A 24,957-nucleotide genomic window follows, 5' to 3' on the forward strand; every position below is an offset into this window, starting at 1 on the left:
GCTGCTTCCATGTTTCTTTATAACTGGAATTGCAAAATATTGTCTTCAACAACAAACAAATAAGAATGGCGTTCAAATGAAGGGGTGCTGTGTCCAGTTATGAAAAAAGAGAAGTTACAACCCCTGGGCTAATCAGAGCTGATATTAATGTGTGAGTGAGTGGATGTGAGTTAATGGGTTATCATCTTTGCCTCTGAGGAGGGGGCAGACTGGGACTATCTGGTTTAGGACACATCATAGATGCTGGGGGCAGAGAGGTGGGAGAAGCTGGGCTTCTTCTTTCTGTTGGATTGGTCTACTAGACTACTCTGGGAGCTACTGCCCTCCACTCCCACTGCCGCCCCCTCCTCCTCCTGTGCTGTTTAGCCAAGAGACGTCTTCTTCTTCTTCTTGGGCTTCTTATAATCTGAGTTGTTGGTCCCCAGGATACAGTGGGTCTACTGAAGAGGTTATTATGATATGGCAGCTCTCATGCATTTTCTGTGTTGAACCTTTTTTTGATTTATTGAACATGCATATCTCTCCCATACAGTCTTACAGAGACATTTCTTTCTCCTCTAGTAAGTACTTCTCAGGGCGGGAGGCGTCAGATCAAGTTGATCTACCAGGGCCAGCTGCTTCCAGATCCTAAACGGACTCTGCTTCCCCTCTCAACATCTCTCACAACAGTGTGATCCACTGCCACGTGGTCCCAGGTGCTGCGGGAGGCCATCCAGAGGAGACAGCTCGCTCTGGGCTAGTGGGGGAATCGGGGCTGCAGGCCTGGCTCTGAGCACCAGCAGCCTGGTGGTGCCTGTTTTGTGGTGATGTTAGCCGTGGTCTGGTACTTCCGCATCAACTACGCTCAGTTCTTCACCGCCCCTGCTACCATCTCCTGGTGGGAGTCACTGTGTTCTTCAGCTTCTCATCTTTGGAATGCACAGCCGGTGAGCGGAGAGGAGGCAGGACGGAAGGGCCTCATCTGGGCAGGAGAATGAGAGGGAAAAAACAACTGTGTGGGGAGGATGAATGGGTCAGGGGGCCTCTCTGCCTTAGAACTGCAGATAACTGGAATCCCTAGAGTGGGTGTGCCTCTGTTTGTGCATGCACCAGCAAATAGCATAATATGAGATTAATTGTATGTGCAGAATTTAGTTATCTGGAATGTGTTTGTTAGTATGATGCAGAGATAATAATGAGTGGTAATTTTGTTTCTCAGAAAAACAATGAGTGGGTCCAGCTCCTGTTGATCCTTTATAGGGCAGAACCATCAGCATCACACCCAGGACCACAGGCTGCTTGGTCCACTGTGTCAGCAACATCTTCTGGTCAGTTTGGCTTCACATAGCCTGTTCTGTATTAGGTTGCTCTCAGAAATTAGGGTCTCTATTCAATCAGATCCGCTTAAGCCCACATCAGTATAGAAATTGGTGTGGGAGGTGGAACTGTGTTAGTGCTGTCAATCCACTGAGGTATAAGAACTGGAGACTGCGCCTAAGATGTCCGCCTTTTGTTTTCAAGGTTATCTACTCACGTTCGCATAAGCCAATTCATGTCCGTCTATATCCGGGTTGAATCCAGTTTATACAGATCAATATCACATGCACACTAGCACTCAGTGTGCATAGGGAGCAGCGCAGACATCATCCAAAAACATGGCAGACTGATGAATATAAAATGTTGGCATTATCTACAAATATTTGAATAAATCAATGGATGATTTGTGCACAAAGGTGATGACCTAAGTGTCTTATTATGAATTTTGAAATCTGACTTATCTATGTGGCCGTGTATGGAAATTGTCCTTCTGGGCTGAGCGTCAGTTAAACTGCAAAACTGTAGCAGTGAAGTAGTGCTTTGCTTTAAGTAAATGCGGGCCTTGTTTACAAGTTCGAACAATGGAATGTGAGATGTAATCTACACCTCCCGATGGGCTGATTAGAAATCTTTATTTGAATTATTTTCAATTTGAGCGTAATTTCTATCAGCCTGCTGCCGTTCTCGTTCTGAACTTATAATGCAAGTAGGACAGGTGTGGCTTCGTGATAATGATAAAGAGCAGCCACTCACCGATTTGACAGCTCCAACGCAGGTGCACCGCCAGAAATCAGCTATCGCCGGTTAACACTTGATCTGATTGAATCTAGACCTAGGATAATGCATCTCTTCACATCATGGCCACATACTCTTTTCATTATATACATGTTAACGTTCCAGAAATGTTTTCTTTTTGTAGTACGTGTTTGAACGAGCAATTCATTTCCTCATTTGCAACGGAAACAACATGAAGATTATACAACTAAAGACTTGACTCTAGAGCAACTTCGAAACCACTCGCTATGTATGGAGTGGTAGTTATATTTCTACTTTCTTTCCAGTTCTTTGGGAATGAGCTTTCACCTTAGTTATTGTGGACTGTAACGACTGCCTTATTGCAAGGCAAAACCGTTTAAGGATTTTTGTTGCTTGAATTTCTCTACGCTAATATCTTTAGTTATTTTAAACCATATAAGTTAATGCATGAAAATAAGCAACATGTTTGGTTTAGAAAATACTGTAAATATGTATTTACTGTACATAGAATGAATGGGATGAAACCACATCGGACACATCAGGATTTCTGTTGGGGAATTTAACACAGATGAGAGGGAAAATATCTTTATCCCTTAATTTCAATTGTTTCCCTCTGGCTTCAGATTTAAAGACATTCAAACCAATCAGTCCCTGTGTAAAGAGGGAGTATGTCTGATATTGGACAAAATGACAGAACGCAAGAAATCTGAATGACACTATTTTACTCAGACAAAGAAACCTCTGTACACTTGGGAAACTGAGATAAAAGAAAACCTAGCTGTGCGTCACAATATACAATTGACATATTTGCACATGCACACACACGTGCATGAAAAGTTGTTTTTGTGTTGTGAAGACACTTTCTATTGCGTCATTTGTCCACACTCATATTGTTCAGAGACACACTGATACACACAAATAAACAGTTACACAGTATTAGTAATACAGGCCATTCTTTACCCTGTCAGCAAAGGGGGACAAATGAAATGAGCCATATCCAAAATAGGTGTTTTTTCACTTGAAGGTTGATTCTTTTAGTGCACATTAAAGTGATGTCATACTTAATCACTGGCTGAATGTTCTAAATGAAAGCTCAGGGTATAAGATTCTCAGCGAGTATAGTCTGGTGGGCCTCTCAAACAGGAATGAATAACATATCAAACTTAACTCGTTAGCTAGAGTAAAACTGAAAATGGCAAGAATAACAGTCTGAAATATCCCATGCAACAGCCATGGCACTTCTGTTGCAGGCGGCGGATTTGAATTCCTACAAGCGCATAGAGACTGCACACAAGCAGAGACAGACTTTGAAAGCAAGTCAAGTGATGCAGATTGGCCTAGAGTATTATTGAGAAAAAAAAGCAGGTTGACTCCACTATACTTTAGCATTATTCAACAGGAAGCCATGTGAGATCTACAACTTGTATAGAGTGATATTGTGATTTGCAGCAAAAGCAGATTAGAGCAACTTCAGACTGAGTATGAAACAGTAAAGATAGACAGGGAAGAAGCACTGTTAAGCATGAAGCTGTGTATGGTAGAGAGGTTACCGTGTATGTATACAGTATCCAATTAAATCATGATTCTTTTACATAGGTCATCATACCACATGTATCGGTATATAAAAACACGTCAACATCTGCATTTACAATTTACTGAGTGCAGACATTAAATACACATTCTCACTTGACACAGTCAATGTAAACCAAAAAAGTTAAATATACAAAATAACACATATACTGACTCTACCACAATGGCACATTCAGAGATGCATAGTAATCTGAAAACAAATGAAATCTCACACACACACAACATGGAAAACAGTCAACTTTACACAACAAACATTCATACACACACACACACACCACTGTGCAATACAATGCTAGTACAGATAAAGCCACGATCAAGTACCCCAATACTGGGGAAACAACAAGATGGCACTGACATCCTCCACCACAATAACAACGCTGTAGTCGTAAGGTGATGCAATTAGTCCACAAGTCCCCTCCTAAACAGAGACAGAGTCAAAAAGAAAGCAATGTTTTGTTTTTAGGAGAAAACAGATCAGAGTGCAAAAAAGCGGAGTGTGATTGGTCCATGTCTGAAGCCTAAATCACTGATTAACAAAAACATAATTAAAGTGAACAATCCATGTTTCTTTATAACTGGAATTGCAAAATATTGTCTTCAACAACAAACAAATAAGAATGGCGTTCAAATGAAGGGGTGCTGTGTCCAGTTATGAAAAAAGAGAAGTTACAACCCCTGGGCTAATCAGAGCTGATATTAAAGTGAGTGAGTGGATGTGAGTTAATGGGTTATCATCTTTGCCTCTGAGAGGGGGGCAGACTGGGACTATCCTAGTTTAGGTTGTCATAGATACTGGGGGCAGGGGGAACAGGAAGCTTGGGCTTCTTCTTTCTGTTGGATTGGCCTACTAGACTACTCTGGGAGGCTGCCCTCCACTCCCACCGCCGCCCCTCCTCCTGTGCTGTTTAGGCCAAGAGACGTCTTCTTCTTCTTCTAGGCTTAGAATCTGAGTTGTTGAGCTTGGTGAGAGATCAAGAGCAGGGGATGAGATGAGACCGACTTCCAGTGTATGAACGTACAGAACACCTGAACTGTATCTCTCTTACCAGCTTTGGAGGAGGCTGAATCGGAGGGGGAGATGTCTGGAGGATCCATCCCACTGTAGGCGACTCATGAGAACTTGTCCGCCTGAGGCATCGTAGCAGTCACTTCACCATCGTGTCTGCATCGGGTAGAGACGACCTGACAGAGACAACAGCCGCTCAGATCAGACCAGCCACAGACAGCAGCAGGACACATGGTGGAGCCATTCAATCTGCCATACAGCACACCTACTGTAGTACACACCCAGGCCATACAGTTGGCCCCATGAATGCTCATACAGTAGCTAACTAACATAGTCCACCCTCAATGATAAGGCCTGTCCATCTAACTGGCACAAAACATCCACAATAAATACATAGTCATTCAATACAACTCCTCAAGCAAACACCTGTACATTTAGGGACACCACAGGCACCAGTCAAGATCGAATATATCAGTTCTAGGAATAAACGAGTCAGAACCAATGGAGGCCAGAGGGGCAGGGGAGGGGCACACTCACGCGGACGGCCCCAGGAGGAACACCCTGACGGCCCTCCTCTGTTCGTCCGTGTGCTGGGGGCACCGCTGGGACCTGGCAGGGACACAACGTGGCATTACAAACACCTGAGAAACACCTGCCCACAATGCACAGTGGCCCCGCCTACCCAGGGCCACGGCAGAGACAAGAGTGGGAGAGAGACAGAAACAGACACTGCCAGTGACCAATCAGATGATGGGTCAGGTGTCAGAGTTTGAAGGTTAGAGATTAACTTTTGCTCACTGACAGTGTCCAGTTCGTCTCTCACCACGTACGGCAGGCAGTGTCCAATCAGGGTCTTACATAGTCCAATTGGAAAATATCTGTTGTTTAGTCCAATCAAATATGAATTGTTTTACTAATTTGACACGATTTGGTATTATACTGAACAAAAATATAAAACGCAACATGCAACAACTTCAACGGTTTTACCAAGTTACAGTTCATAGAAGGAAATCAGGCCCTAATCTATGGATTTCACATGACTGGGAAGGGGCACAGCCATGGGTGGGCATACTGTAGGTCCACCCACTGGGGAGCCAGAATGAGTTTTATCCCCACAAAAGGGCTTTATTACAGACAGAAATACTTTTGTGGTGTGGAGGTCCTGGGCTGACGTGGTCTGCGGTTGTGAAGCCGGTTGGATGTACTGCCAAATTCTCTAAAATTACGTTGGGAGGTAGCTTATTGTAGAGAAATAAACATTAAATTATCTGGCAATTGCACGCTTCCTCAAAACTAGAGACATCTGTGGAATTGTGTTGTGTGACTAATCTTTTATTGTCCCCAACACAAGGTGCACCTGTGTAATGATCATGATGTTTAATCAGCTTCTTGATATGCCACACCTGTCAGGTGGATGGATTATCTTGGAAAAGGAGAAATGCCCACTAACAGGGATGTAAACACATTAATACACAAGCTTTTTGTGCATATGGAACATTTCTAGGATCTTTTATTTCAGCTCGTGAAAAATGGGGCCAACACTTTAGATGTTTAGTTTATATTTTTGTTCAGTATACTTTAAAAAAAGAAGAAAATTAGTCAATAACTGACCCCAATCATCTAATAAATACTGTATGTTATAAAGGAAATGGAAAATAATTGAGAATCATATAGAGTTGCCACTTGTGTACCCCAAAAATCAGTCCCAACTACACATGATCACAACACACCAATGAAACTGATCATGTTAAAGGTCTCACAGAAACAACATGCAGAACAGTAACCATGAGTGTCTGTTGGCAACCTCCATAATGGAGTTGGGCCACAGGTTTACCACTTGTCCGGAACACACGTCATTCAAGTCACGGAAGACCTTCCTGACTAGCTAGTTTAACAACCTCTGAGGACCTGGTAAGGTCCATACTAAGGGCAGGCTGAGGGATGGAAACACAGGATGCACTCGACATTGACATCAAACTTCCAAGAAGATGTCTGTCTGACACAGTACAACCCTGAATGGCCCATCATGATCATAATCAGCAACTTTGACTCAAGCTAACATCTAGTGCCAGCGCTTGAGAAACAAAAAGTATTAATGAGTTTGTGTGATAAAGGTATGTGTAGCACTCCGTGTAGCTGATAGGACATTAGGTGGAAATGACAAGACTATTAGAGGTGCATGTGCTGTGTTTGCGTGCAGAGTAATCCCTACCTGGTGCACATCTTCTTGGTGTGCTCCGAGATCACCCACATTGCTGTGCAGACAGGGGGCAGTGTAGTTAGAGACAAGCAGTCATACACACTGCTGATAAATGTCTTGAGATATGATCCAATACAGTTAGACTTGTGGATGGATGGTAGAATGGATAAATTAAAATGACTCACTGTTGTCAACAGAGACCTCAGTTGGGCCTAAAGTTTCGTAATTGATGCCAGTGTTATAGTTGTACTGCAGTGAGGGAGAGAACGATAACAGACATCAACACACTAATAGATATGTAGGTGTGAACCATCAGAAAAATTGATTCTGGTTACCTTGTATGGATCTGCATTGACACTATTATTAAGCTCCCCTGAAAAAGAGAACAGCATATGATCTATCAGTCTACTTGCCAGACTCCCAAAGACACAGATGATGCACACAACCACCACCAACCATGAAATAAAGCAGTGATTACATTTAGTGCAATATCCACAATATTACATGTCACAAACAATTGATTCCTATGTCTGAGAAAACATGCGTGAAATGTAGTTTATGATGGGATGAAGCAAAGGTCTCTCTAGCTATTGACCAGTGAGGTAAGAAAACAGAATTGATTATTATGTACGTGCTGCAGTAGCAAGCATATTTATGCATAAGCATAAGGCAAAATATATTTTAATGGTTTAATCAATCTGTGATTGAAATTGAGCAGCACTTTAAGGGCCAAAACCACAAACGACAGGTCGATCAAACTGGTGTGGATTGAGTTCAGGTCATTTATTACATAGGAACATCCTTGACGCTCCATAGAAGATAGCAGCACCGTTTCATTTCAGCTCCATTTAAAAGAAAGAGGGACAATCAAGAATCAATGAAGACATGATACAAACAAAAACAAATGCAAACAAAAGCATGAATATGTCAAGTAGATAATGGATAGGATAATGCACAAGAGGACTTGTTGAGTCACCTGAGAAACTAAGAGATAAACAGCTGGTCTGTTTTAGAGACATGACTGTAGTCTATCATTACTGGGACCAGACTATCATCTGACATGATTTTTTCACTCAAGTGTTGAACGAGTTAAACAATATAACACAATACAGAAAATAAATGGATATATTACATACAAAGAACTGAAAACTGGAGGCTGAACTGTGATTTATTGCACACAATTGTCAGCTTCCTGTAAGTCATTCTCAGCTCATTAACTTGCACCATGATCCATGTCAAATTAAAATCATCAAGCAAACAGGAGACTGTGGAGCATGAAGAGTCGGCCTTTGCCTTATATCTTAATTGCTTATCCTCATCTTATGCTGCTTCTGATCTTTTCATACTGTACTACGTCTGTATTCTGCCAACATTGTGATCCTTTTCATACTGTACTACGTCTGTATTCTGCCAACATTGTGATCCTTTTCATACTGTATACGCCTGTATTCTGCCAAAATTGTGATCCTTTTCATACTGTACTACGTCTGTATTCTGCCAACATTGTGATCCTTTTCATACTGTACTACGTCTGTATTCTGCCAACATTGTGATCCTTTTCATACTGTACTACGTCTGTATTCTGCCAACATTGTGATCCTTTTCATACTGTACTACGTCTGTATTCTGCCAACATTGTGATCCTTTTCATACTGTACTACGTCTGTATTCTGCCAACATTGTGCATTTGACCTGGATTTAAGCAGCAGACTCCTTCAATGGCCATCTATCGTGAAGAATCCAGAAGGCCACATTAACATTCTCAATAGAGGATTTTGGAGACACCCTGGGTCCATGCTAAGGTTCATTTCCTTAGGAATGAAAGTTCAAACTCCAGGCACTCTTTTCCTGATATACTGTCCCTAAAACGGCAGGGGTCTTTCCCAGATTCTTCTCGGGTTGACCTTTGACCCTACATTGAAGCGGGGGAGGGCATTATAGAGCTGGCCTGGCAGTAACCAGCCCCTTCTGATCACCGAGGAAATGCATCATCTCTCAACAGCACGCATGGAGCTTCCTGATCTGCAACAAAGCTTTGGCCCCAGCAATGCTGAAACGAGCAGAGTGTAAAACATCCCCAACCATTCAACCAACTACTCTAAAACTTTCACGCACACAAACACACACAAAGTAGGGCCATAAATTGGGTGTATTCAGGAGTTGGACTACACACTTCCATTTCAAGGCTACAAAGAGTCTGGACTCTAGAACATTCCCACAACTCCTGACAAACAAAATACCATGAGACCACATATAATATTCTGTATATCAGAATGCATTATATAAACAATAATGTATGCAATTAAGTATGAATATCAGTGTGAATTTCAGTCAAATAAATTCTGATTGAGAAATGATATTGACAAATGACATTTAAAAAAAGGGGGAATCTGCAGTTGCTACATCCATTTTAGGATGTATAAAGTAATGATATGTACCCATTGATTCTTGAAGAATATAACTTGAACTGTTATACCCAATCAGAACTTGTTGTACTCCAATGTTTGTTAACAAAACACTATACAGCCTCAAAACTATAACTTTGATATCACGATGGTCAGTCCTTGTATCCATAGCTCTTTCTATTCATTTGAGTGGTAAAACATTTCTAGCACAATCTCTCAGCTTTTTACAGAATAATGGTGCGGCGATTGTTTTAACTGCGGATTGCCACTAAGATTAAAAAAGAAAAATGCCATTCTAATCATGTGTTTCAATTGGAAAATATTTACATTCCAGATGGGAAATGTAAATGACACACAGCTTATAGTTTGTCACTTAACATGCATCTTACATGGGTACGAAGAGGTAATGTTATACTCACCATTTTTATGCTTTACAGATTTTGATCTTCTGGGTGAATTTGGATTCTAAGGAAATAATACACAAAAAGAGAAGAACTGTCCATTTAGATTCACACTGATCTAGATGAACAGATCACAAACAACTAGTGAAGCATGCAACAGGAAAAGTGAAGCACACACCCCTTGATCCAATTGAATTTGTAAAAAAATGTTTTTTAAATGTTCATCCTTGCCATGCTTGTAAGCAGAAAGTAGGGCTGTGATAATACCAGTATGGCAAAAGAAGTCCATGGGAAAAATTCACACAAAGCAGAGCAAACTATTTGGTCCTTTAAAAAGTTGCTTTTTGTCAAATGTGCACTATAGCTTGTAAAATAAATAAATGTGACTGGATAACAACTTAATGATGTTTGTTTACAACATTAGTGCTGTTTCCCTAAAGTAGTTTCCTTGCCACGACACTAACGAGTAATGCGATACTGGTATCATCCCGGCCCTAGCAGAAAGGACAGAGGGATACCAGAAATCCTTAAGGTTATTTTGTATCTATTGGCCCCCTTGCAATTACATGTGGACAAAAACACAACATACAGAACATGAATCTCCACAGCAATGAAACTTACCAAAGGTATATGTTGTTTCAAAGAATGTAAAAATACCTTATCTGACTTTCTCTTCTTAGCTGTAGAGGGAAAATAGAGGGGTGTAAGACAAGCATAGATGTGCTTGTTCAGCTAAAGTCACAAAAAAACATTCAGACAGGGATTCACACTTGTTTTATTCTCACCTTTTTTTTCTGAGCCATACGACCAGTCATTGTCATTGACGTCATCATTGTCTTCCTGATCACTCTCTGATTTGTTGTTCATGTTGTTACTGCTTGCTATTCTGTAGACCAATATCAAGAAAATTAGCAGAATTGCCCAATCACTTGAGGAATGTATTGGTTTGTTTTCTTTGTCACATTGTAGTGTAGTGTCCATGTCCAGTGCCCCTTGCTGACCTGCTGTTACGCATATGCGGCTGCTGTTGCGCCCCCATGCCCAAGCATTTCTCCAGATGAGGGCAGCGGGGACGAGCAATGCTCCGGTTGCAGTTGGGACACACACACCTTGTTTTTCCACTGATTGTACACTTGCCCGAAAATGTCCACTCCTGGTTGGTCAACGATTTCTACGGAGCAAGGCGAGAACATACATGAAAGATAAACTAACAAATTAAAGGCAGAGAAATGAACCAGATAACCAGACCCAGGGGAAAAGCACTCTGGTCCTAACCAAAGTCCTTCAGCTTTTGGTCCGTGTCATCCAGGAAGAAGTAGCCCTGTTTGACAGCACGATGCACCTCAAACACAGGCCCAAACAGGCGTCCTCCACCAGGTAGATGTCCTGGAGCCAAGGCCTGTGGAGGACAGCAAAGAATAAAGTCACAAAGGCCACAAAGGAAAGGAAACTACATGAGCAACTTCCTGTTTGCGACAACTACCACCAAACATAACGTTCGATATTAGCTTAGATGCAAAAGTTTAACGCAGCCTTCTACATGGCACAGCTATGGGGACAACAGAGCTGAAAACAGGAAATACACACATTTAGTGATTTAAAATTAGTCATTCAAACAATAAAAATAAGTGATGAGACAAAGATTATCCATTTGTTGGACAAAAACCCAACAAAGTCCCAGAGTGAGATAAATCAACACTTACAAAGGAGCACCGATGAGAAAAGCTGGCAGATAGCCTAGCTGTTGAAACAAATAAACAAATACATTTCACTGAATTAGTACACAGCGGCTAAGCACAATACAAGACAGAACCAGAACAAAAACTTACAAACAGAATGAGTTGTATTGTCTACTCAGAGTGAGCATTAAGACATACTATTTGCGCAATGATTTCTTTACAACTGATAGAGCAAATTAGCTATCTAGTTAGCAAAACAAATATTTTCCTAATATCTGCTACCGATAGCAAAAACATAGCTATCAAACGACCATAATCTTATATACGTGTACGTACAATTATTTCAATGATTTCTTTACAGAGAATATCATACTGGTCAGCTCACTCACCATCAACGACCAATATATGATTGAGCCGTTACAGTTTAGCTGGACATTGACAATATTATTTTTGCTACATTGTATCTAGCTAGGATGATACATGTTGTTGTAGCTATTAGCTAGTCATTTAAATGTGATCCAGCAGAGCAGTCAAAGGAAATAAGAAAGGTAAAGAGGCTGCCATTTTCCTTCCAAAACAGACCTCACTAAACGATCACCGAGGTTCTCCGTGCCGTTTTACATGGCCGAAAGTCGGGGAAAATGGCATAGAAAGGAAATTAACTTCTAATCAAATCAAGTGAATGTACTTAAGTGCATACATTTAATGTTTAATTGGATATGCAATAATTAAATAGAAAACCTCGGCTGTCTGGATCCGCCCCCTCTCGCGAGTGACCATTTATGTTATTGACGGAAAGGGAAGTGGTGAAATAATCACGGTTATCGTTTATCGATTAGTTCTCATGAAACAACCAAATCACAAATTAGGGTATATTATAGGGTGACAATTCTAATTGATCCATTTATTTAGGACACTATTGTTTGGTCGGCATTTCGAACATATGAGTTGGTCCATTATCCATTTTCAGTAGGCAATTGTCTTCAACATCCATCATATAACACCTACAATCATTTGTAAAAAATAATGAATGCAATATGTATACTTATTAAAGACCAAGTTTATTTGCCAAATGCTTAAATAGCAGGGACATAACACCCTCCGCTATAGAAAACATCAAAATGTGTCAAATGATCAGCAGTACAAATCTGTAAGCCGTTCTCATTTAGTCATTTATACAAAGAAACCAACATGGGGAGAGATAATAACTAAAACAGACAAACACAATCAAAAACGTTTCCCCCTGCAAGCAATGGACTCACACCTCAGATGGAGCAAGACTTGGCCAAATAAATCAAACTACAAATCAAAGTAATTCCACACAATACAAAAAAGCAATATTTACAAATACCATACAAACAGTATGTTGTATCCCCATTGGCAACACCATCCACAAATCCCTTTCCCGAATCCAGTATCCCAAACCCTCCATAACATTTCCCACATTCCCTTCTCACCAAATCATATATAGCCCACCATGCTGGTGTTAATCAACAATTATGAGATTTAGAAATGGACCAACTCAGTCCCATTTAAAACTGGAGCCATTGTTAACCCATTGTACTGCCCTGGAAACAAGCTAAACTTATGACATAACCAGTCCAGTGGGTCGTCTAACGCATCTGTCCTTGTGCTGGTAACCAACAGGACCACATGACTCAGCTTCAATCATTTTGAGAAAAGGGCATTAACAAAAATCTTCATCAAGGTATTTGTGGTAATGGGATGAGAAGTGCCTCCTACACCACACAGGCACATACATCCTTCACAGATTGCAGTCGGGTTCTGTACCCTTCTCCTAAGTGCAAACTGTTCACTGCCCTCAAAGGATTTAAAAGCATGCGACTGGTTTAAGAAACATTTTTAGGAACACAGTCTAGCCCATTCTCTCACCAAGCAAATGTTTTTTAATCCTTGGGGAATGAGAAGTACACACACGGAGAAGAGTAGATAATCGAAGCCACAGTCAAACACAGGATGCAGACAGCACACACCAATGCAGTCGCTGTCACACAAACACATGAAGGGGCTGAACAGTTGACCACAGGTAGTATGGGACAGGCACATGAAGGGGCTGAACAGTTGACCACAGGTAGTATGGGACAGGCTTACATGAAGGGGCTGAACAGTTGACCACAGGTAGTATGGAACAGGCTTACATGAAGTGCAAAGATTTTTTGGGATACTTCGACTAAAAGAATATCTGGGTTGGGGTCAATTTGATTTAATTTAAAATAACTAAATGGATCCATTTCAATCTATCCCTGATTTCAAATGGAACTGACCACAGCCCTCGACATTATTAAAACAAATTCATTAAATCAGCTTTAGATCAAATAGAAGTGTAAAACAGTGGTTCAAGGAAGAAATCAAAACCAATATTAAATTGTACAACATAGTCTGTTGTCTGCAGTCCGGGCAAAAATAACTACTCTGTAAGAGTGGCAAGCAAAAACTCTTAATCGATAAACGATATATTCCTTTAATACCACTAAGAAACATTCATCATTTATTCTGTTCAACAGGCCAGTGGATGAACAAATCTAAACTGAAAAATCAACATGAGAACCAACATGAGTCAAACAGAATTGTCTTGGACTTGCTCCACAAAGACCCTTGAAATTGTCCCCCAAAAAAGCTTGGACGCATTTCTATGTAGCATAAATAAATAGACTGTCAGTCACCTTTGAACTTGAACACCTGTCAAAGACAGGCAAAAGCCATTTTTCTAAATGCATCCAAATCTAACTAAAACTGTGGATGAATACATCTCCTCTAAATTTCCAGCAACAACAAGAGACATTCATAATGGCTTAATTTTTTCCTGAAGATACCACCTCGTTAAGAACCTAATAATTAAAACATACACATTGAGAGCAGGAAGAAAGTTGAGAGGCGCTGAAGAACAAAAGACTAAAGGAAACATTCTCAAGAGTGCAATTATTTGGTCCCCTGCACCCACCACCCCAAAATAATCCCACAGTCAAATAGGTTCTTTGGCTCTCGGAGGCCTGTTCACAACTCCCCCTTCACAACCAAAACTCTAGCATCTGACAGACACTGACAAAACAGGATGGGGCCAAAATCAACAGTCACTCCCAAAAAAGCTAATAGAAACCTATTAGCCACAGAATATAGAAAGGAAGCCAAATGTCCCCACCTGAACCCAGCGTTGTGTGGCTGGGCAGGGAGCAGGTCAAGGCAGGGTTGGAGGAATAACAGATGAAGGGCATGATGTGGTGGTGTTAGGGTCTTCACCCTCCTTGTACAGAACACCAATGAAGAAACACAGAAGAGAGAAAGCGAGTGAGAAATGGACATGGTGTGGCAGGGCTCCCTCTGGTGGTGGGTTGTGAGAGGAGCACAGTGGCAGCGCTCCACGAACTCTTGGCTCAGCGCTGCTCAGTCTCTCTTGGGTCACCATGGACCAGTTTCAGTCTGAATCAGAGTCCGATGTCTCCACTGAGCTCGAGTCACTGCTGCTACTCCTCCGACTTGTTCTCTTTATCCTCCGCTCCTCATCGTCATCATCGTCGTCTTCCTCATTCTGCAAGAGTAGGTGTCACACAACAAGAACATTAGCCTCAGTCATGTCAGTCAAGGGCACCATTATAATTTCCAACAGCATTGATGAATTTCACACAAGCCTGAAAAACTAACATCATCGATCATCATCATCATCTTCCTCCTCACTGTCCTCTGCACTGGAAGAATCGAATTTATCTGATGAGGCAGCCTCCCTCTCTTCCTCCTCGTCATCATCATCATCCTCTGTGTCCTGGGGGGGAAGATTGATTGTCAGAGATGAATGATGTTTGACTTAGAGCAGAGTAGTAAAAGTAGAGTGGTAATGATAAAACTGAACAGAGCTGGGACTTACCGACTTCTTGATTACCTTTGCCTTAATCCTTTGGGCAGTGCCTCCTGGTTTCACTGGGGTTTTTCTTTTCTGAGGAAGACAATAGGAGATTAACATTAACACTCAGTTTGTTTACATGTTAATTTGCCAGCAACAACAGGGAGAGTTTGTGGTAACACTCACTCTAAGGCATAATAGAATAGCACGGACGACTTACTTGTGAGTTGTACTCCTTGTACACATTTCTTTCTTGTGAGGACAAACTCTGAAAGCAGGGACATTTTAATTTGTCAGGTCATTACAGGCACACAATTGCTAGGATGTTCAATGCACTTAGTGTCTGCAACAAATCAAAGATGGCATACCGCCAGCCACCGCTCCAGCTCTACTTTGTACAGCTTCTGTTTCTCCTCAGCGATCTTTTTTGTAGCGGTCCTTCTCCTTCTGGGGCTGCCTCTGCCAGCGGCCCCCGATCTCCCCCCATGCGCTCCTTCATTGGGAGGTGGTTCAGCTCTCCGTTGGACAGCATCTCCTGAGAGAACTTCTGGTAGCCATTCCTGAAAGGTACGTTTACAAATCCTAGATCAATATAGTTATCAAAAACAGACAGAAGCACTCCATCAGAAATACACTCACGAAGGGGGTTTCTTGGGTTCACCGTCAAATTTCATCTTCTTCCCTGAGGCAATGATGGTTGCAGGAGAGCGCATCTCACTCAGCTCCCTCTGTCAGCAAAAAGAGTGCCAGTAAGTCTCAATGGACACTTAAATGTCTGGGGCCTCTGCCTTTGACACATTGGATTCCACTTACCTCGTATCGTTTCTGGTCCTCAGCTGCCTTCTTGATCCACATGATCTTCTCCTTCTTCTCCATGGTGTTCCAAGTGGCTTCCATGGCTTTCTGTGCTTTTGGCCGGTCGTTCTGTAAAGCACAGGAGGAATGAGGTAGATAGTCAGGACAAGGGGAGAAGCAGTTAACATGCTTTAAAAGGCAGTCCTGATCCAAGGCCATAGTTGTGTCACCCACCTTGAACCTGGCCAGGTAGTCTCCTATGACGCTCTGCTGCCAGATGTCCTGTGCAGTCTTGGGGGTGTCTGGCAGCCGGCTGCGCTCCTCTTGTCCCTTCTTCACAGACTCTGCCTTCAGGACAGTCTCAAGGCGCCTGTACTTCTCCTACAGGGGGAAGACAACGTCAGTTATTTAGCTAACAATCACAGGTAGAGGCTGAAACCAGAAATCCCCTTTCAGCGACACAAGCCGATGCCATATAATTGATGCGGTCATGCATTGTACTGCATTTTATTCTATACCATAGATATTTATATACTGCATCTTACTGCTCAGAACCCTCCCTCAGCTGCACTATGGTAGTGTGTATTAAACTGGGGTGTGTACCTTCTTCTTATCTGAGAGCTCGTTCCACATGCGTGCCAGCAGCCTGGTGAGCTCACTGTCGACAGGTCTGGTCGCTCTTGCTGCAGCTTGGGACGTTTCTCTTCAGAGAAGATGAACATGGCCGAGATGGGCCTTTGGGCTTCTCTGGGCTAGGCTGCAATTTAAGCGATGGGAGCTTTTTCAATTCAATACAACTTTATTGCAACAGGAAAAGTGAAGCACACACCCCTTGATCCAATTGAATTTGTAAACAATAAAAATGTTCATCCTTGCCATGCTTGTAAGCAGAAAGTAGGGCTGTGACAATACCAGTGAAATAGTGCATACTACAGTCAATATCTATTTTGTCTGAGATTGATAAAATGACAGTCATCTCCATTTCATACTTCCTTGTTATTGTGAAATATGTGGAGCTGATGAGGTGAGTGATACTGATGCATTGTGGGACTTACCTTTGCTCTGCTCTTCTTTTTGCTGCCCCCGCTGCCCTTCTTAAAGCCAATCATCTTCTGCTCCCCCAGCACACGCTGCTGCTCCTCCTCTGATATACTCTGCAGACAGACACTGAGTAAATAACATACATACTGCCTCTGCTCTCATTCACTAGATACAGTTGAAGTTGGATGTTTACATACACCTTAGCCAAATACATTTTAAATCAGTTTTTCACAATTCCTGACATTTAATCCCAGTAAAAATTCCCTGTTTTAGGTCAGTTAGGATCAACACTTTTTTTTTTAAATGTCAGAATAATAGTAGAGAGAATGATTTATTTCAGCTTTAATTTCTTTCATCACATTCCCAGTGGGTCAGAAGTTTACATACACTCAATTAGTATTTGGTAGCATTGCCTTTAAATTATTTAACTTGGGTCAAACGTTTTGGGTAGTCTTCCATAAGCTTCCCACAATAAGTTGGGCGAATTTTGGCCCATGCCTCCTGACAGAGCTGGTGTAACGGAGTCAGGTTTGTAGGCCTCCTTGCTCGCACACGACATTTTAGTTCTACACACAAACTGTCTATAGGATTGAAGTCAGGGCTTTGTGATGGCCACTCCAATACCTCGACTTTGTTGTCCTTAAGCCATTTTGCCACAACTTTGGAAGTATGCTTGGTATCATTGTTGATTTGGAAGACCCATTTGCGACCAAGCTTTCACTTCCTGACTGATGTCTTTGAGATGTTGCTTCAATATATCCACATAATTTTCCATCCTCATGATTCCATCTATTTTGTGGAGTGCACCAGTCCCTCCTGCAGCAAAGCACCCCCACAACATCATGCTGCCACCCTCGTGCTTCACGGTTGGGATGGTGTTCTTTGGCTTGCAAGCCTCACCTGTTTCTTACAAACATAACGATGGTCATTGTGGCCAAACAGTTGTATTTTTGTTTCATCAGACCAGAGGACATTTCTCCAAAATGTACGATCGTGGTCCCCATGTGCAGTTGCAAACCGTAGGTAGTCTGGCTTTGTTATGGCAGACTTGGAGCAGTGGCTTCTTCCTTGCTGTGCGGCCTTTCAGGTTATGTCGATATAGGACTCGTTTTACTCTGGATATAGATACATTTATACCGTTTCCTCCAGCATCTTCACAAGGTCCTTTGCTGTTGTTCTGGAATTGATTAGCATTTTCGCACCAAAGTACGTTCATCTCTAGGAGACAGAATGCATCTCCTTCCTGAGTGATTTGATGCGTGGTCCCATGGTGTTTATACTTGCATACTATTGTTTGTACAGATGAATGTGGTACCTTCAGGTATTTGGAAATTGCTCCCAAGGATGAACCAGACTTGTGGTGGTCTACACATTTTTTCTGAGGTCTAGGCTGATTTCTTTTGATATTCCCATGGTGTCAAGCAAAGAGGCACTGAGTTTGAAGGTAGGCCTGACATACAGCCACAGGTACACCTCCAATTGCCACAAATGATGTCAATAAGCCTATCAGAAGCTTCTAAAGCCATGACATCATTTTCTGGAATTTTCCATGCTGTTCAAAAGGCACAGTCAACTTTAGTATATGAACATTTCTGAACCACTGGAATTGTGATAGTGAATGTATAAGTGAAATAATTTGTCTGTAAACAATTATTGGAAAAATTACTTGTGTCATATAAGTTCAAAGATGAAAAAGCCTGGAAGGAGGAGAGATGACTAGAAACGATTCAGTTGACCATTTTATGTGTGGATTAATTGTCAGAGTAGAGGACAAATTAGCTAGCAAGTGCAAGCTAGTTAAATGGGGACAAATTAGCTAGCAAGTGCAAGCTAGCTAAATTGCCATACATGTTTAATGCTTTTCGACTTGTCCTAAAATTAATGTAATTGGTTCAGAGTTTGTTTTGATGTTTTAACCTGCGTTTATTGATCACGTTTGGTGTGGGGGACAAAATAAATGTATGCACGATGGCACACGCGAGCAGCCGGTTTGGGTTCTGTGTCAGTGTATGTAAACTTCCAACTGTATACAGACACACACATACATGTAGAAAAACAAACTTACACAAAGAAACCGGTTCATCTCGACTTAGATTCTTTCTTTCTCTGAAAAACAGAATTGTTAAAATTTGAGCACTTAGGACTTCCGACAGTATGTCCAAAAAGTCAACATAACAGTTCACCTGCTAGTGAAGTACAGACCTGCTCGCAGCGTTTCTGGTAGCCGTCCTTCTCGTTCTGTTTCAACAGCTTCCACTGCTGGCTGCACATGACCATGCGCTCTGTACTGGGCACGTCCTTCATACTGGACATCAACTCAGCACAGAACATGGAGTAACCATTCCTATAAAACACACAACACGGTCACAACCTCACCATGTCCAGTTAACAATTTGATCACCCAGTGGTAAGATTAAAAGTGTGCTGGTGTGGATTAATCTCACGGGGGTGGTTTGTCTGGCCTGCCATCAGATTTGTCCTTCAGATGTCTCTCAGCCTTGGTGAGGGTGGACTTGACGATGTCCTCGTTGCTCATGTTGAGCTCTGGGTGAGTCTCAATGAAGCCCTTCATCACCTCCTGTGGAAAACAAACAGGGTCACGGGTTAAAATCAATTAACCTCTTGAAATAGTCAGGCAGTAATTTGGCCATCTTCAGAGTCTTGTGCCTCATATTTGAGGATGTCTCACCTCATATGCTTTGTGCATCTCCAGGGACTTGGCAATCCACTTGAGTCTCTTTTTGTCTGACAGCTGTGTCCACTGCTTCCCAAGACTGTCTTTAATGTCTTTGGTGGTCGCCTAGTAACAGATATTATAGATTCTAGAACATATATGTTGCTTCAGATGGACATAGTTCAACTTTAGCACGTTAGCATTGGAGTGAGAACATTGTGTTTTGTAGGTGCTAACAAACGGTCCTGAAAGCGTAACTCACGTCTGCGTGTGTTTTGAGGAAGGCCTTCTTCTCGTGACTGTACCATAGCTGCTGAGGCGTCCTGGGTTTCTCTGGCACATTAGAACCTTTCTTTGCCATGCTCTCCACCAGGTCGGGATGGTCCTCCCTATAGTCACACAGAAACCCAAAGACTACTGTGAGAGAGAGAGACAGCTACATGTGAGCTCACATGTTTCAACATGTTTTTTTTATTTTTACAAAAGAATAGACTTGGAGTTAGATAAACTTTTCGGCAGGGACATATGCAGGATGCTACCCTCCACAGCATGGTCTTCGAACCTAAAACCTGTTTGACCAAAATTAACCGGAGAGATTACTGCTACCAAGGTTTCCTTTTTCCAAGCTATACGGACGTGTGCTCTAGCAAACAAACAGTAGAGACCTGAGGATACCGCCCAACCTGGAACTAAGTGAGTAGTGTTTGGTCTGATGCTATTTTGAAAGCCAAGAAGGGAAAAAGAAAACAATTATATTTTACTTTATGGGGACTGAATGCTGAGTTAAAGCTGCCAGGCTTGCAAGGACAGACAAAATACAACTTTAATTAGCACTGAGGTGTAAAGTAAAGGGTGTTGAGGCCTTTGGGCCCAACAAGTGGCAGGAATCTTTGAAGCGCCCTTGAAGCCCCCTCCTGCTGTTCAAAGACCATTCACTGGCATTTTCTACAAGAAATCTGTCTCCAGAAATAGAACTTCTCCCAAGTGGGTGTGACCCCCCCGTTGCCTGCTGCAATGCGGGTTAAATTCCACCTGGCGATCTGTTCACCGTCTGCCCTGGCCTATCTCCCTGTCTGGTACAGGTACCCCCACCACACTCCCTCTCTCCTGAGATTTCGCTCGCCTCCAGCACACACGCACTGTTGAGGAGAGTGACTCTGAACTTACAATGGCTTGTTTTTTTTCTTGTGCATTTTTCTATTTGCCTCATGACTCCTGCATGCTTTGTTGACTACAAACTTTCTTTACCAAACCGTGGGACAGACTGTTTGTTCTCGGGACTCTGACTATTGGTTACACTGACTTTTGACCTTCCGTCCTATTCTAACCACCTCTCGCCGGCTTTGCATTCATGCTACCTGATGAAATTGCTGTACAATAGGATCTTGTTGCCATCTGATGCACATTCAGATGTCATAAATCAGCACTGCAGAGCTCTCCCTGTCCTCTGCCGTGCCTTGACTGTATTACTGTTGATGACATCTGGAAATCTGCATTTACACCCGAGCCCATCTACGGTTGCTAGCCCCAATTCTGACTTGTGCTCTGCTTCACTGATTCTCTCGTAAAAGCCTGGGTTTTCAGCACGTTAACACTAGAAGCTTATTACCTAAAATTGATCAATTGAAAGTGTGGATTCACAGCTCCAGATGTGTTGGTCATTACTGAGACGTGGTTAAGGAAGAGTGTTTTGAATACTGATGTTAACCTTTCTGCTTATAACCTTTTTTGGCAAGACAGATCTTCCAAAGGTGGGAGAGTGGCAATCTTTACCAAGGATCACCTTCAGTGCTTGGTTGTCTCCACCAAGTCTGTCTCCGAACAATTTGATTTGCTGGTTTTAAGCATTAAAACTTTCAAATAGCTTTTTGTTGACTGTTGCTGGGTGCTATCGTCCTCCCATCAGCACCGGCCTGTACCCTAACTGCCCCAAGACATGCTTAAACCACCCGACCATGTCCTAAAGCAATGGGACTCCCTAAATCTTTCTCAGATTATTACCAATCCCACAAGGTATGACTCCAAACACCTAGAAAAGGTTACTCTCCTCAATGTTATCCTCACAAATAATCCTGATAGGTATAAGGCTGGTGTTTTCTGTAATGACCTTAATGAACAATGTTTTACAGCCTGTGTTCGGAATGGCTGGTCAGTGAAACGACCTGTCCTGATGTGTCATAGACTCTTGCTAAAAAACTTTAAATGAGCAAGTCTTCCTTCATGAACTGGCCTCTAAAATGGTATATAATCAGCTTGATCCCCTGTCGAAGATGCTTGGACCTTCTTTTTTTGATATTTTCAGTGGTATTGTTAACAAACATACACACAAAGAAAATGAGAATTAAAAACAGGTTTAGCCTCTGGTCCAACCATGATCTTGCAGTTAATCCACCTCAAGAATTGCATTAGGCGAAAGGCTCGGCACACGCATACTCAGGCTGACAGGCTCTCGTTCAGACAAATGAGAAATAAGTGCACTCAGGCTATCCGGAAGGCCAAAGTTAAAGTAACTAAGGAGCAGTTCTCTCTCTATGGGTCTAACCCCAAGAAGCTCTGGACATGGAGAATAAACCCTCCTCCTCACAGCTGCCCATGTCCCTTAATGTTGTTGATGTGGTTGTTACGGACATGTCTTCTTCAATATTCCCAGGTAAGAAGTTTTAGGTTGTAGTTATTATAGGAATTATAGGACTATATCCCTCTATACCATTTGTATTTCATATACCTTTGACTATTGGATGTTCTTATAGGCACTTTATTGCCAGCCTAATCTCGGGAGTTGATAGGCTTGAAGTCATAAACAGCGCAATGCTTGAAGCACAGTGAAGAGCTGCTGGCAAATGCAGGAAAGTGCAGTTTGAATGAAAGCTCACAAGCCTGCTGCTTCCTACCACCACTCAGTCAGACTGCTCTATCAAATCATAAACTTAATTATAATAACACACAGAAATACAAGCCGTAGGTCATTAATATGGTAAAATCTGGAAACTATAATTTCGAAAACAAAATGTTTATTTTTTTCAGTGAAATACAGAACTGTTCCATATTTTATCTAACGGATGGCATCCCTAAGTCTAAATATTGCTGTTACATTGCACAACCTTCAATGTTATGTCATAATTATGTACAATTCTGGCAAATTAATTACGGTCTTTGTTAGGAAGAAATGGTCTTCACACAGTTCGCAACGAGCCAGGTGGCCCAAACTGTTGCATATACCCTGACTCTGCTTGCACAGAACGCAAGAGAAGTGACACAATTTCCCTAGTTAAAAGAAATTCATGTTAGCAGGCAATATTAACTAAATATGCAAGTTTAAAAACAGTGCTTCTTTCGCGAATTAGCTTGTTAACTTCATTGAGATTGGGGGGCAACATTTTCACTTTTGGATGAAAAGCATGCCCAGAGTAAACTGCCTGCTACTCAGTCCCAGATGCTAATATATGCATATTATTAGTAGTATTGATAGAAAACACTGGAAGTTTCTAAAACCGTTTGAATGATGTCTGTGAGTATAACAGAACTCGTATGGCAGGCGAAAACCTGAGAAAAAATCCAACCAGGAAGCGGAAATCTGAGGTTTGTAGTTTTTCAACTCAGCCCCTATTGAAGATAGTGGGATGTTGGTAATCTTGCACTTCCTAAGGCTTCCACTAGATGTCAACAGTCTTCAGAACGTTGTTTCAGGCTTCTACTGTGAAGGGGGGCTGAATGAGAGGGTATTGAGTCAAGAGTCTGCCAGCAGCCACGAGCTCGTGAAGCGTGGTCATGTGAAAGTTACCGCGTTCCATTGCTTTTCTACAGACAAAGGAATTCTCCAGTTGGGACTTTATGTTAAAAACATCCTAAAGATTGATTATATACTTTGTTTGACCAGTAACATAACAGTTTTGGACTTTTCGTCCGACCTTTCCGCTGGACTTGCACGCGCGTTTGGATTTGTTTACCAAACGCCCTAACAAAAGGAGGTATATGGACATAAATGATTAAGTTTATTGAACAAATCAAACATTTATTGTGTAACTGGTATTCCTGGGAGGGCATTCTGATGAAGATCATCAAAGGTAAATGAATATTTATAATGCTATTTCTGACTAATGTTGACTACACAACATGGAGGATATTTCTTTGGCTGGTTTGGGCTCTGAGCGCCGTGCTCAGATTATTGCATGTTATGCTTTTTTCTGTTAATTTTTAAAAATCTGACACAGTGGTTACATTAAGGAGAAGTTTATCTAAAGTTCCATGTATAATAGTTGTATCTATTATCAATGTTTTATGATGAGTATTTCTGTGAATTGATGTGGCTCTCTGCAAAATCACTGCATGTTTTGGAGCTACTGAACATAACAACCAATGTAAAATTAGATTTTGGATACAAATATGCACTTTATCAAACAAAACATACATGTATTGTGTAACATGAAGTCCTATAGATGTCATCTGATGAAGACCATCAAGGTTGTGATTAATGTTATCTGTATTTCTGCTTTTGTGACTCCTCTCTTTGGCTGGAAAAATGGCTGTGTTTTTCTGTGACTTGGTGGTGACCTAACAATCGTTTGTGGGTTTCGCTGTAAAGCCTTTTTTGAAATCAGACACTGTGGCTGGATTAACAGAATTGTATCTCTAAAATGGTGCCTAATATTTGTATATTTGAAAATGTTGATTTATGAGATTTCTGTTTGAATTTGGCGCCCTGCAATTTCACTGGCTGTTGGCGAGTGGTTCCGCTAGCGGAACTAGCGGAACCCTGTTCCCAGACCGGTTAAATCACCCGTTTGGCGAAGTAGGCTGTGATTCAATGATAACCCTGATTCAGATGACCATCTAGATTACAGAGACATAATTTATAGATCAGCGGGTAAGGGTGCTCTTGAGCGGATATATGTTTTTTATCATTCGGCCATCAGATTTGCCACCAATGCTACTTACTAGGCAAGTAAGTTGTGAACAAATTCTTATTTACAATGACGGCCTAGGAACAGTGGGTTAACTACCTTGTTCAGGGGCAGAACAACAGATTTTTACCTTGTCAGCTCGGGGAATCGATCTAGCAACCTTTCGGTTACTGGCCCGGCGCTCTAACGACTAGGCTCACTTTCCATCTATTTGTATAGCAGACCCTCATGCCAAATTGAGTCTAAGGCTTTTTTTGAAATCAACAAAGTATGAGAAGACTTTGCCTTTGTTTTGGTTTGTTTGTCAATTAGGATTTTCCCAAGGTTTCGGTTGACGCATATCCCACGGCAGTAATT

The 24,957-nt window shown here is 41.8% G+C and overlaps 2 pseudogenes; both read right to left on the reverse strand.

Annotated features, from left to right (window-relative positions):
- Positions 1-2,757: 2,757 nt before the first annotated feature.
- LOC135566810 (ataxin-7-like protein 3) lies at positions 2,758-15,008 on the reverse strand (annotated as a pseudogene).
- Positions 15,009-15,153: 145 nt separating this feature from the next.
- LOC135566809 (nucleolar transcription factor 1-like) lies at positions 15,154-20,116 on the reverse strand (annotated as a pseudogene).
- Positions 20,117-24,957: the final 4,841 nt, after the last annotated feature.

The sequence above is a fragment of the Oncorhynchus nerka genome, unplaced genomic scaffold, assembly GCF_034236695.1.
Source record: "Oncorhynchus nerka isolate Pitt River unplaced genomic scaffold, Oner_Uvic_2.0 unplaced_scaffold_3260, whole genome shotgun sequence".
Classification (NCBI taxonomy): domain Eukaryota; kingdom Metazoa; phylum Chordata; class Actinopteri; order Salmoniformes; family Salmonidae; genus Oncorhynchus; species Oncorhynchus nerka.